The following is a 14038-nucleotide window of genomic DNA, read 5'->3' on the forward strand; positions in this document are numbered from 1 at the left end:
TTCAGCAACGACGGCCCTTTCGGAGCTCCAGAGGCAGACAGGGGGTCTCCACTCCAAGGGATCCAGCGGCGGCTCGTTGTCCTACCGCCAGGCGGCACGCTCCTCGTCTCAGGAGGCCTACAGGGGTCGCGGCAAGCAGGGAGCACCTTGCCGCCGTCGGCAAGGTGGCCAGGGCGGCAAGGCCACCACCTCCAAGCAGGACTGAACCGGCCGTGGCCTCGGGCCCCCACCGAAGCACCCCGGTGGGAGGCCAGCTGACGAAGTTCGTCGGCTTGTGGAAGTCCATCTCCACCGATCGTTGGGTGCTGAATACCCTGGCAAGAGGACACTCTATTGAATTCCTGAAGAAGTGCCCTCACATTCCACCTGTGGCTAGGAAGGAAAATCACGTCCCGCAACTGCTTTTGGAAGTACGGGCGATGCTCAGGAAAGGCGCCATCGAGCCTGTCCCGAAGAGGCTCCGGGGTGTACTCAAGGTACTTCCTCGTCAGGAAGAAGACGGGCGGCTGGCGCCCCATCCTGGACCTTTGTCGTTTGAACAAATACATCAGGTCACAAAAGTTCAGGATGGTCACCCTCCAGCACGTGCTGGGACAGCTGGAAGAAGGCGACTTTCTATCGTCACTGGACCTGGAGGATGCATACTTCCACGTGTCCATCCTCAGAAGTCACCGAAAGTTCCTCAGGTTCGTCGTCCAGGGACGCCACTACCAATTCAGAGCACTGCCGTTCGGATTGAAGTTGGCCCCCAGGGTCTTTACCAAGTGCCTAGCACCTGTGGCGGCGCCGCTGCGCCTGCAGGGGATTCACGTCTACCCCTACCTGGACGACTGGCTCATCTGCTCAAAGACGAGGGAACTCGCTGTCGAACACACTGCGAGGACCGTCCAGCTACTCACAGACCTGGGATTCGCCATAAATTACCCAAAGTCCCACCTGGTGCCGTCGCAGGTGCCCCTGTTTCTGGGAGAGAAGCTCGATACAGTGAGGCGCCTGGCCGCACCGTCGGAAGAACGGAAGAAGACCATTCTGGGCAAAGTGCAGCGCCTGCTAGCCACGGATGTGGCCAGGGTGAGGTCCATCAAGTCCCTCCTGGGGATGATGTCCTCTTGAATCTACCTGGTGCGCCTATGCAGACTACGGATGCGCCCTCTTCAAGAATTTCTCGACGCCCGTTGGATGCAGGCGACGGGCACCTTCGAAAACAGGGTCCCCCTCAACGAGGTGTTCCGGCGGGCGATTCAGTGGTGGGGCGTTTGAGCGCACCTCACGGCGGGCAAGGACTTTCAGACGCCGGCGTACCAGGAGACGGTGACTGACGCTTCCCTGGAAGGTTGGGGCGCCCACACCGGAGATCTCCACGCAAGAGGCCTCTGGCTCCCGGAGGAGAAGCTCCGGCACATCAACATCCTGGAACTCCGAGCCGTGTTCTGGGCTCTCAAATCGTTCCTCCCGTCGCTCAAGGACAAGGTGGTGCGGATCTTCACGGACAACACCACGACTATGTTTTACATACGGAAGCAGGGAGGTACCAGATCCCCAGCCCTATCCAAGGAGGCACAAGATCTGTGGCACTGGGCGGTCGCCCAAGGGATGTTCCTGGTCCCCTTCCACCTGGTAGGAGAAAGAAACGCCATCGCCGACTCGCTCAGATGGGAGCTGCGTGCATGTCACGAGTGGGAGCTGCCCGAGAATCAGGTGGATCAACTCTTCCGACGATGGGGCAAACCCCAAATCGACCTGTTCAAAACAGCGACGAACTCGAATTGCCAGAGGTTCGCCAGCAGGTTTCCCCAGCCGAGAAGCATGGGCGATCCGTTCTCGTTCCCCTGGGACGGCCTATAACTGTATGCGTTCCCTCCGTTGCCGTTGCTGCTTCGACTCATCAACCAGCTCAAGAGGTCCCGGTGCAGGATGATCCTCGTCACACCGGCGTGGCCGAGGCAGATCTGGTTCCCGGACCTTCTGGACTTGTCAACGTCCCCATCCATCAAGCTGTCGGCGGACGCGGATCTTCTCTTCAGAGAAGGAGGCGCCATCTTCCACCACAACCCGGCGTCGCTGAACCTGCATGCTTGGCTCCTGCAGCGCTAGAATTTGGAGGGTACGATATGCCGTCCGACTGCAGAGAGGTTCTTGCAAAGGCCAGGGCGTCCTCGACTCTCAAATGCTACGGTCACAAGTGGAAGAGGTTCTCTATCTGGTGCCGAGCACAGAAGATCAACCCCCTACGGATTACGGCCCCTCAAGTGCTGCCGTACCTGCTATCACTGGCAAAGGCTGGGCTAGCCCATGCCTCCATTAAGATTCATCTGGCGGCGATCTTCAGATATACCAGAACCACAGGACGGACGTCCCTGTGGTCCCATCGACTGGTGAAAGAGTTTATGAAAGGACTGTTCCGGTCGTTCCCGCCGGTGAAGGCCCCGGCCCCGGCGTGGGAACTTAACGTGGTGCTAACTAGGCTCATGGGGCCCCCATTCGAGCCGATGCACTCCGCACCGATGAAGTTTGTGTCGTGGAAGACTGCATTCCTGGTGGCCATTATCTCCGCACGACGAGTGGGAGAGATCCAGGCCCTTTCCTGCAAAGCACCGTACTTGACTTTCCATGCCTCGAGGGTGGTGCTTAGGACGCACCCCTCCTTTATGCCCAAGGTGTCGTTGGACTTCCATCTTAACGAGCCCCTGGTGTTACCTGTTTTCTTCCTGTCTCCTTCGTCGCCGGCCGAGAGGACTTTGCACTCGCTGGATGTGGCTAGAGCGCTGAAGTTCTACGTGGACCGCACGAAGAGTTTTCGGAGGACATCACAGCTGTTTGTGAACTTTGGACCTGTGAATCAAGGGAAGGCTCTCTCGAAATCTTCCATTTCCAGATGGCTCTCCGGCTGCATCATGCACTGCCACCGGTTGGCAAACCGACCGCTGCCACGTCGTCCGAGACTCCATTCGACCAGAACGATTGCTGCTACTACGGCGTTCCTATCTGGTGTGCCCCTGCTGGACATCTGCAGGGCTGCTACGTGGAGGTCGACGCACACCTTCACGAGATTCTACTGCGTCGATCGGGATTCCAGGGAGGAGTCCAGGGCCGGCCAAGCAGTGCTGCGCAACCTGTTCGCTTAAGGTGAGCCTGGTGAGGAGGTAAGAGATGCTTAATGTTGAGGTGTTGTATTGCTTAATGTTGAGCCTTTGCCACCTCCCATGGTTGTGCATGTGTGTACTGCTATGTATTCTTATATTCATGAGCATGTGAATCCATGCCAGACCCCATGCTGGAGAACAACAGTTACAGGTAAGTAACTTGTTCCTTACCCAAGTTCGTAACATCTCATTCGAGGGGATTGGGTCCTCCGACATATTCCATATCTGACAGTAATCACCACAGCTGTGCTGGTTCGGAAAAATGTTGGCGCCTGCGTCGATGACGCCGATACGCTGTCCTCGAGGGCCTCCGTCGAGCTGACGTCACCGGATGTTATAAGTAGGACGACCGTAGCCTCAGTTCTGTTTTTTCCGCGAACGTGTTCGCTTCGGAGATCTCAGCGCGCCTCTGTTCTTCTGAGTTCTGTTCTTTAGGTTCTTCGAACCTGTTTGTTGTGAAGATTTCCATGATGTCTTCGTCTTCTTCCACCCCGCAGCCGGTTTTTAAGTGGTGTTGGGACTGCGGGTCCAAGATGTCATTGACTGACTCGCATGTCACCTGTCTCTGGTGCCTCGGGGAGGACGATGACACGGATGACTGTAGACTGCCAGTCGCTCACATCGAAGGCCTTGCAGGAGCGTGCGTAAGAAGAAGCTTTCTGTAGGTAAGGTGGCCAAGCCTTGGAAGTCGAGATCCACGGGGCTTTCGACGGACGATTCGAGGGGCGACTCTCTGCATCGTCGGCGTAAGTCCGGGGGGGGGTCTCGGTCCAGGAGTAGGTCTTCGAGGCACTCGGAGAAGCGCCGGCATCGGTCGCCTTCCTCGTCCGAGGACTCTGCCCGTCGGAGGGTGGCTTGTCCCAACAAGCATTCCACTCCTGCGGAATAGGATTCATTTCGGCAGGAGATGTTGGCGATTTTTCAGTCGCAGGGCTCTGATCCGTCCGCACCGTCGAAAGATGCCGGCTGTGACCGTGCTAGAGACGCCACTTGCACGCCTTCAGACTCGAGCGGTCGTCGCGATCACCGGGCACCTTCGAAGTCCCGGTCGGACAAGGATGGTCGCTCTAGACATGCCCGTTCCAGGACCCGGTTCTCGACACCCTCGAGACCGTCGGAGCCTGTGAGGTCTTTGAAGAAGACATCGACGCCTTCGGCACTGAGGTCGTCGAGGGACTCCCTCGAGGCTCTGCCTCCGAGGAAGCCATCAACGCCCAGGTTGTCAAAGGACATGCTTGGGGTTCCGCCCTCGAGGACTGTGTGGAAGCCGTCAGCGCCACGCTCGACGTCGATTCCATCGATGCCTTTCGAGGCTGCTTTGTCGGAGGTACCCCGGTGGCACGGGGGAACCCCCTGGAAAGGCTGTGGCCAAGGCTAAAAATGTCTTTGTCCTTTTTTCTGTGCCCTCTTTCCAGCCTCTGGATTATATTTCTGAGGTGGATGAAGGGTCTGAGGAAGGTATGGTTCCTAAGGAGGCACCTGATGAGATTTTGTCTGGACATAGCCAGATTGGAGACCTGCGTCAGTCGTTGCACGACGCTAGTGGTCTGGTCACCTCTGATCCTGGAACCCATGCCGAGTCCTCGTACCAGCGCCTTATGTCGAGGGTCACGGAATACTTGGGGTGGTTGGCGCCACCAGTGTATTTTCTGCAGGATGACCTGACAGATATCCTCGACCAAGGTCTACCAACTGACCAGGTACTGCCATTCCATATGGCCTTGCAGAGAAGGGTGGCAAGAGCTTGGACTGCTCCGGAGAGTCTCCCGGCAGTGAGCAAGTCTTTGCTGCGAAAATACCGCCCAGCCAGTAGCGCCCCTGCTACTTGACCACGCACCCCACTCCAGAGAGTTTGGTGGTGTAGGCGGCTACGGCCCCAGCAAAGCAGGCGTCGTACCCTACCATCCCTCCTGATGGGGACGACAAGCATTTTGATGGCTGGGCAAAGAAAGTGTTTTCTTCAGGGGGTATGGCATTACAGGCAGCCAACTCCGCGTGTGCCTTATCACGTTTAATGCACACTCTGTGGAACTGTATTTCTTTAGCGGCTGAACATATTCCCGAAGGGGAGGAACTGGATGGTTTTCTTGCTATTGTGCAGGATGGCAAGAATTCCATGTGTGAGTCTATTCAGCCGGGTCTGGACATGGCAGATTGTGTCAGCCTTTCCATGGCGGCGAGCACCGCAATACGCAGGTGTGCGTGGTTGCGGAAGTCGGGGTTTGCTCTGGATGTGCAAACCCGGCTTCTCAACATGCCCTTTGATGGTGTCCATCTTTTTGGCAGCAAGGCTGACGAGAGCCTTGAGAGGTTGCAGACCTCCAAAGCTGCAGCAAAGTCTTTGAGCGCTGCAGTTTGCCAATCTCCGCCTTTTTGTCCTAGGGGACAGCAATGGAGGGGAGGTTCCTTTCGATATTATTTATCCTTTGATAAATAGAGAGGAGCTGCAAGTCAGTAGGAGTACCAGAGGTGGAAAACGGGGTACTCGAGGTGCCAAAGCCACTCGGGCAGTTGCCTCTTTGCCCTCGGCACTGCCGCAGCCGCTTCAGCTCAGTCATGAGGCCATGTCCCATGGTTCGCTGGTTGGGGGAAGGCTGGCGCAGCATCTTGCAGAGTGGCGTGCCATTACTTCAGATGTGTGGGTTCTGGAGATCATAGCCCATGGCTACTGTCTTCCTTTCCGGCAGAGGCCTCACGACAATCCAACAGGGAATCTCTTTGAAGAGACCGGATCCGCTCCTTGCGCATGAAATACAATCCCTGCTGGATAAAGGCGTCATAGAACTGGTGCCTGTAACGGAGAGGAACAAGGGATGGTATTCCACTTATTTTTTGATTTCGAAGAAAGACGGGGGATTTAGACCAAACTGTGCAAGTCCATGATGGAACAAGCTCCTCAGGAAGGGCAAGTTCAAGATGGTTACTCTTTCTCAAGTCCTCCAGGCCCTTCAACTTCAGGACTGGTTTGTGTGTCTCGACCTCAAGGACGCTTACTTTCATGTGCCGATTCATCCCAAGCACAAGAAGTACCTGAGGTTCGCGGTTGGCGACTCGCACTTTCAGTTTCGGGTCCTGCCGTTCGGATTGACCTCTGCCCCGAGGGTCTTCACCAAGCTCATGGTGGTGGTGGCAGCGTATCTCAGGAAAGGGGGAATTCACGTCTACCCCTACCTGGACGATTGGTTGATCAGGGTGCGCTCTCCAGAGCAAGTCCTGGATCATCTGTACGTCACCTGCCACTCCCTTCACAAGCTGGGCTTCTCCCTCAGCTTAAAGAAGTGCCACTTGACGCCAACTCAGCGGCTCCAGTACATCGGAGCAGTGCTCGACACGTCCCTGGGGGGAGTGTTTTCCTCCCCACGTTTGAGCTTGTAACACTCACCTGACTCCCACGGAGGCGCTGGCCTGGTTTGGATTGCTGTGGCCTCTTCTAGGGTGATGCGCAGGACTCGGAAGATGGAATGGACCGGACCCCCAAATCTGGCTTGTCTGGCTCGTAGAAATATCCTTCTGTGTGTTAATACTCCCTTTTCACAATATGCGGGATAATGCGTAGGCCTCCCACTCCCCTTCTCATCCTCCACGAAACCCTTCTGCGATTCCCCGTGAAGTCTCACCTTAGGGTCTGAAAAGACGAGCTCTCCATCCTGCTTCTGATGCAGGGGCGCGTTGTAATCCAGTTACTTCACTGGATCATGGATTGTAGAGAGTTCAAGTTTGCTTGACCTTCCCGGTAAAGTACCGTGAGAATTCTGTTCATAAGTATGAGCCCGAAATAATAATTGTCAGTTCTCTATTTCAGGTGCAGAACAAAAATTCCGAGATGAGCAATGGAACCGACGAAGGAAACTCAGGTGAGTTGTTTGATGAGAGGTTCCTTTAGTGTCCTTGCATTAATGCACTAATGCTTGTCTCTTTTTTCCGCATAGGGGCCCGGGGTTCGGAAATGCCGGAGATATGGCACCGACCCGAAGTGAGAGGTGCAGTTCCAGTAGATATCAGATAAGTCTTTAATGAGCGTTCAGGTAATGTCTTAGCATTCGCTCACTAACGCTGATGTCTCTTTTTTCCCCTTAGGGGCCAGGGTCCGGAAATGCCAGGATGCGGCACCGACCCGAAATGAAGTGGGAATGACCCAACAGGTAAGTCTTATGATGGCAAATTAAGGTTTTCTTATTCTCTTCCTTAGCTCACCTTTGTTATTGTCTTTTTCTCCCTAGGCGCTGAAATGTGGCTGCGGATCCAGATGGTCGCTGATGAACATGGAGGCGCCTAGTAAAGGTGAGTGGAATGCGGCGCTGCAGCGATCGATGCGATGTGCTTTTAAAATGAATGTCTTCCTTTTCAGGATCGTCGGCGAAATGTCTCCAGAATGCGGTTTTTGCAGGTAAGGACTCTTCTTTCTCCTATTCTCTTCTCATTTCCCTTTGCAGGTGTTCCTGGATGCTGGCGGGCGTGGCAGAAGTCAGGATGCAGGAGCAGACACAGTGAGCGTCCAGCTGCTAGATGCAGAACAACGCGAAGCATGAGTTGCTGCTTGGGCGTGGCTTAAATAGCCTTCAAAGTAGTTCCAGGTATGTATCCTTCCTCTCAGGTATGTATTCTTCCTCCGGCCACACCCGTGTGGTTAAGTAGTCCCCAAAGATAAAGTAGTCCCATTCAGGCCTCTAGATGGCCCTGATGTTGCAGCATGGTCTGCATCAGGTAAGTTTGTACCAAGCACCTTTAAACACAGTCATCTTTTATGAGCCTGGCGCCAAAGGCGCCAGGACTGAGTCCAAAGGGCCCCTACTTGGGGCTGCTGAGACTTCCCTCGGGGACATGTCTGCCTCTGGGGTAGCTGGACCTGGTCTGGCTCCTGGGAGGTAGGCATCATGACAGAGCTCATCACATTCAGCAGATGGTGCACAAGTTTCAATATGCCCAGAGTCTCCCGGCATTCGAGTTCTTGAGGTTGCTCAGCCTCATGGCATCCTGCATTCTTCTCGTGCCAGAGGCCAGGTTGAGGATGAGATCTCTGCAATGGGCCCTCAAGATGCAGTGGTCACAGTCCTCCGGCAGGATTTCGGACCCCGTTCAGGTGCCCGACTCGCTCGCCCAGGAGCTTCTGTGGTGGGCCGTCGAAGGCAATCTGAGGAGGGGGGCTCCATTTTGGCTGAAATGACGATCGTGATCCCTCATGGGATAGGGAGCTCATGCCAACGAGTTGAGTCAGCGGTCGTTGGTCTCTGTCGGAGTCCAGACTCCATTTCAATCTACTCGGAGCTGAGCGCCGTCAGACTTGCCCTGAAGGCTTTTCTGTCGACTGTGCGAGGAAAGAATGTCCTGATTCTGACGGACAACACAGTGGCCATGCACTACCCCAACAAAAAGTGGGGGGCAGGGTCACTTCCTCGGTGCAGGGAGGCGATGCAGCTCTGTTTCTGGGCCATCCAGCAGGAAATTTCGATCTCGGCAGTTCATATGCCCGGAGACGATAACGAGACGGCTGACACTCTGAGCAGGCAGAGCGCGATCTCTCACGAGTGGGAGCTGGCTCAGGAGATTGTCCTGGAGATCTTCGCTCTTTGGGGGACCCCACAAGTGGATCTCTTCGCCTCCAGTGACAACCAGAAGTGCGAAAATTTCTGCTCGTGGGAATTTCCTCCAAGAGGAGCCTTAGGGGACGCGTTCGTGGTGGAGTGGTCCTTCCCACTGCTGTTTCCTCCAGTCCCGTCATCCCGCAAGTGCTGCAGAGGTTACGGGAGTTCGGTTCTCGGATGATCTTCATTGCTCCGGCATTTGCCTGGAGAACGTGGTACCCAGACCTTCTCGACTTGTCCATCTGCCCTCCACGTCGTCTTCCCTACCGAGACGATCTGCTCTCACGGGGGGGGGGGGGGGTCAGGTTCTCCATCCAGAGTTCAGATCCCTCAACCTTCACGCTTGGCTTCTGGAAAGGTTGAGGTATAAGGATTGGGACCTCCCTGGAGACGTGATGGAGGTGTTGCTTTCGGCCAGGCGACCTGCAACCAGGTCCCTGTTCCGTTGCCGTTGGAGAAAGTTCTGCGACTGGTGCAGGGTTAAGAATGTGGATCCTTTTTCATGTGACATTCCTGTGGTTCTGTCTTTTTTGCTTTCGTTAGCCCACAAGGGCCTGCAAGTGGGTACCATTAAAGGTTACCTGGTGGCGCTGTCCATATTTAAGCGCTCGTCGGAGGAGTTTTCTTATTTCAAAATTTCTTTAATTTCTCAGTTTCTCAAAGGGCTCACTAATGTGTTTCCGCCATCACCTTTCCAGGTGCCTGGTTGGGATTTGAACCTTGTTCTAAAATTCCTAATAGGTGCTCCATTTGAGCCTTTACATTCTTGTCCTCTGAGACTGTTAACCCTTAAAACTGTATTTTTAGTTGCGGTCACTTCCGCTCGCAGAGTGAGCGAGTTGCAGGCACTTTCAGTTAAGCCATCCTTCACTGTGTTTCATAAGGACAGGGTTGTCCTTGGAGTTCGTCCTTCCTTTCTTCCGAAAGTTGTCTCGGAATTTCATTTAAGCCAGAAGGTCATTCTTCTGGCATTTTATCCTCCTCCGCATCCTGGTAAGGAAGAGGAGAGGCTCCATAGGTTGGATCGTGGGAGGGCTTTAAGTTTCTATATTTCACGCATGTTCTGGGTCAGAGTGGACGATCAGCTCTTTATAGGTTACGCTGGAAGGCGTTTGGGACAAGCTGTTAGTAAGCAGACTTTGTCTAGATGGATTATCTTGGCAATTTCTGAATGTTGCCGCTTGACGGGTAAGGACCCTCCGGTTGGCTTACGAGCCCATTCTACTAGGGGTATGGCTGCCTCTACTGCCCTGCAGAAGGGCGTTCCTATTCGAAACATCTGTGAAGCAGCCACTTGGGCTTCGGTCCATACTTTTGTACGACACTACTCCCTAGACTTCATCCATGGGCAGGATCTCGCGTTTGGCAAGGCGGTCCTTTACCCTGCAATTTGATTGGACATTCTAAATTTCTATATTCTAAATTCTTTTTCCCCTCCTCCATACGTTGGAGTCTGTCATAGATATGGAATACGTCAGAGGACTCGATCCCCTCGAAGAACAAGTTACTCTCTTACCTGGTAATGTTCTTTCGATGGGATGGTCCGACGACGTATTCTATATCGCTCCCTCCCTACCTGCCCCGCTACAGAATTTCATATGTGATTGCAGCTTACGTTTCCGCAAGGCTTTCTGTGGTCATACTGGCAGTAGTCTGGTGCCACATGTTCTGGGGGGAAAAACTACAACTGAGGCTACGGGCGTCGTGCGTCCTACTTGTAACATCGGCTCGACGGAGGCCCTCGAGGACAGCGTATCGACGTCATCGACGCAGGACGCAGACGCCGAAAATTTTCCGAAGCAGCACAGCTCTGGTGATTACTGTCATAAATCTGGAATACGTCGTCGGACCATCCCATCAAAAGAACGTTACCAGGTAAGAGAGTAACTTGTTCTTCTGTTCCCACTCCACAACATTCACACAAAATAGGTGGTCCTAAGACAGTAAGACAGTTTGTGTTCGAACCAAGCTTTGTCTTTTAAGCTTACAACTATTCCCATCCGGTATAGCATTATTGCCCAGTATTTCCTACATTCCCAGCGGTCCGCATGAGGCTCACCATTAGTACTTTGTGTTTCTTTGCATAGTCCAGACCGCACAGGCTATTCAGGACTCATCCCGCCTAGGGGCCCTGATCGGTAAGGTGAGAGTGTCCAGCAGTTCCCTAAAGCAATTTGCAAGTTCATTTTTTCCCTGCCGTTTGATGACGGAGCACTCCATCATGCAGAGTTTGGTGAGTAGGGCTAGCCAGTCATGTCTAGTGGGGGCTTTATCTGCCTTCCAGTGATGTTGCAAACCATGTATTCGTCTCACTCTTCCTCTGAGATCACGGTCCTGTGTATGTGGCCGAACCATGATTTGTAGTTCATCCATCTCAACAAACCTACTCCTGCACCTCTTACCCCCGCTGTTGGAAAATTACTGCTTGGTCCAATATGTGCCCCTTCAAAGCTATTCTCTTGATGGTACCAGAAGTGTGACCCTTCCTTGTTTACCACTGATCATCATCAGGAGTTTGCGTGCCGAGAAGAAAACTGTGTTTACTAGTTTCCTGACCATTTGGTCAGTATGTCAGTCATCACCAACCAAGCTGTATAGCAAAGGTCCAGGGTTGAGTTCAATTGTGTCTCTGAGGTCTCGAGTGGCAGAGTTATAAATCATTCTCTCTTGGCCGTCCCCCACACGGGACTCAGGATGAGGAGGATACAGCTGCACTTTGCAGCGTCTTGGAACCAGGAACGGGGCTATCCGTCAGAGATAATCAACGTTCCCCCGTCGCTTCACCCAGACCTCACATGGTGGTCCAGGGACTGCAACCTGCGGACGGGCAAGCCTTTCCGGCACCTACACCACAGGTCACAATCACCACGGACTCCTCTCTCTCAGGTTTGGGGGCCACCCTGGGCAACCACTGCGTCCATGGCACCTGGACCCGGCAAGAGTACCACATCAATTGGCTGGAACTGAAGGCCATCTGGCTGGCGCTCAGGGACTTCCTTTCGGTTATCGAAGATAAGGTTGTCCTCATTCAGACAGACAACTCGACCAGCATGTTCTATGTCAACAAGCAGGGAGGTACCAGATCCCATCCACTGGTCAGGCTGGCAGTCAGCATGTGGGAGTGGCCCTTGTAGAACATCTACCTCACGGCGGTCCACCTACCGTGGGAATACAACCTGGAGGCAGACATGCTCAGCAGACTGGGAGCAGACAACTACGAGTGGCAGTTGAACGACCTAGTGCTTCAGGAGATCTTTTGCAAATGGGGCCACCCTCAGGTGTACCTCTTTGCCTCCTGGGTCAACAGGAAGTGCCAACTGTTTGCCTCCTGGCAGGGTCAGGGCCTAGGTCCCTGGGCGATGCCTTTCAGATCAGGTGGGACGGAATGACAGCATACGCCTTGACGGTGCTCATTCCCCACTTCACCAACAAACTCAGAATAAAGGGCACATCCCAGTAGGGAATGAGACCAAGAGATTGGTTTTGCGAGTTGTCAAAGCTTTATGTAAAATTCAGCATCCAGAGAACTCTGCTGCCTTGAAAGCGCTCTCGCAACAATACAAATACAATGTTTTAAAGGGTTGCAGCGTCATCGGTGATGATTTCTATAAAGGTTATAAATTACAGTTTCATTGGTTAGGAAGGGGGTGCACATATAGTTCTGTAAGGGCCGGCTCCATGGGATTTGCTGATGACTTGGCGGGAGGTTGGCCATCACCTGGTTCAGTGGGGCCGGTCCGTGCGAGGTGAAGGTTGGGTCAGTTCGGAGAGGCGACTGGTTCTGACTAGGCTAATCTACAAACTTATTCTAGTCATGCAGTAAATAATTATCATCAATATACCTTTTAGTAAATATAAGAGGCCTATAAATTGTACACATGTGTTTGCACTATCCCACTTTGGGTCATTCACGAGGTGAAGGGTGTGGGGGGTCTTGCTCCTGAGGTAACCTTTGGGGGTCGGGATTGATAGCTGTCAGGTCTGCCATATGAGAACGGGAAGGGGGTGGAGTACCACATGTTAGTTTAAGACAGAATGCACTGTGACAGGAGTCAAGTTTTATTGGGGGCACTATAGGATGGTCAGCAAGAAAGTGTCACACTTCTGGTACATCAAGAGAATAGCTTTGAAGGGGCACAAGTTGGACCAAGCAGTAATTTTCCAACAGCGGAGGTGAGAGGAGTAGGTTTGTTGAGATGGATGAACTACAAGTCATGGTTCGGCTCTGTCACACACAGGACAGTGATCTCAGAGGAAGAGTGAGAAGAATACATGGTTTCCAACATCTTGTCTCAGAGCATCCGTGAGAAAGGGACTTGGTAGGCAAAGGAGGAAACATATGAGGGCTGTCAGTGTTCGCTGTGCGCGGCGCTGCTGAGGGGAGAGGAGACTTTGCAATGCCAGAATGCGGCCTAGTTCAAAGATGGAATCGAGGGCCCACAAAATGTAGTCAGTGTGTCTTGCAATAGCCCCACCTCTGCTTATGCCAGGGCCTTATTCCCCATGGCTGTAGAAGGGCAACGGAGGCGTCCCCCACTAGTACGAGAGCAAGTGGTCCCTTTTGCGTAAAATGGATGGGTGGGCTCAACCGACCCCCTCCTTCCTTACAGCCTTGCCGCCCAGAAGGCTGATTCACAGGGTGATGTTCAAGATCGATACTCGCCACCTCGGCATCATTCTAGAGTTCATACAGGGCGCCAGGTGCAAAGCTACCCGGGCCCAGTATAAGAGCAAGTGGACCAGGTTCTGCCACTTGTCAGACTCTTAAGGGCTTCGACCCTCTGGCATGTTCCCTGGACGACGTGCTCTCCTTTTCGGCGCATCTCGCCCATTCAGGCATGCAGGTGGACCCTTGCCGCACCTAGCAGGCAGCCAGTGGGGACTGCAGAAACCCTGAGGAGGAGAGCTTTTCCTCTTCCAACCCAATTGTCAAACATTTGACTGGTCTCGCCAGGCTCTACCCTCCCATCAAGAGACGGCACCCTGTGTGTGACCTCAACATAGTCCTGGGTGCCCTGGCGCACAAACCATTCGAACTGATGGCATTCGCGGACATCAGGCTGGTCACGATTAAGATGGCCTTGTTAGTTGGCCTCGGCTCGCAGAGTCAGCAAAATCCAGGTGCTGGTCACCTCGGAGCATACACTACGTTTTACAGGGCCAAGGTAGTCCTGCGGACACACCCAGCGTGCCTGCCTAAGGTGCCAACAACGTTCCATCTAAACAAGGAAATAGTGCTGCTGATGTTCTTTGCTGATCCTAAGGACGAGGCACAGAGTCCTGCACTGCCTTGATGTCAGGCGTGCACTGACA

At 53.7% G+C, this 14038-nt stretch overlaps 1 protein-coding gene across 10 annotated transcripts in view; it reads left to right on the forward strand.

Moving 5' to 3' along the window:
- Window positions 1–14038, forward strand: part of PPP6R3 (protein phosphatase 6 regulatory subunit 3) — a 2530957-nt gene that overhangs the window by 1596031 nt on the left and 920888 nt on the right. The gene's annotated exons all lie outside the window — the stretch shown is intronic.

Source organism: Ambystoma mexicanum, chromosome 11 (genome assembly GCF_040938575.1).
Source record: "Ambystoma mexicanum isolate Mex_15411 chromosome 11, UKY_AmexF1_1, whole genome shotgun sequence".
NCBI classification, from domain to species: domain Eukaryota; kingdom Metazoa; phylum Chordata; class Amphibia; order Caudata; family Ambystomatidae; genus Ambystoma; species Ambystoma mexicanum.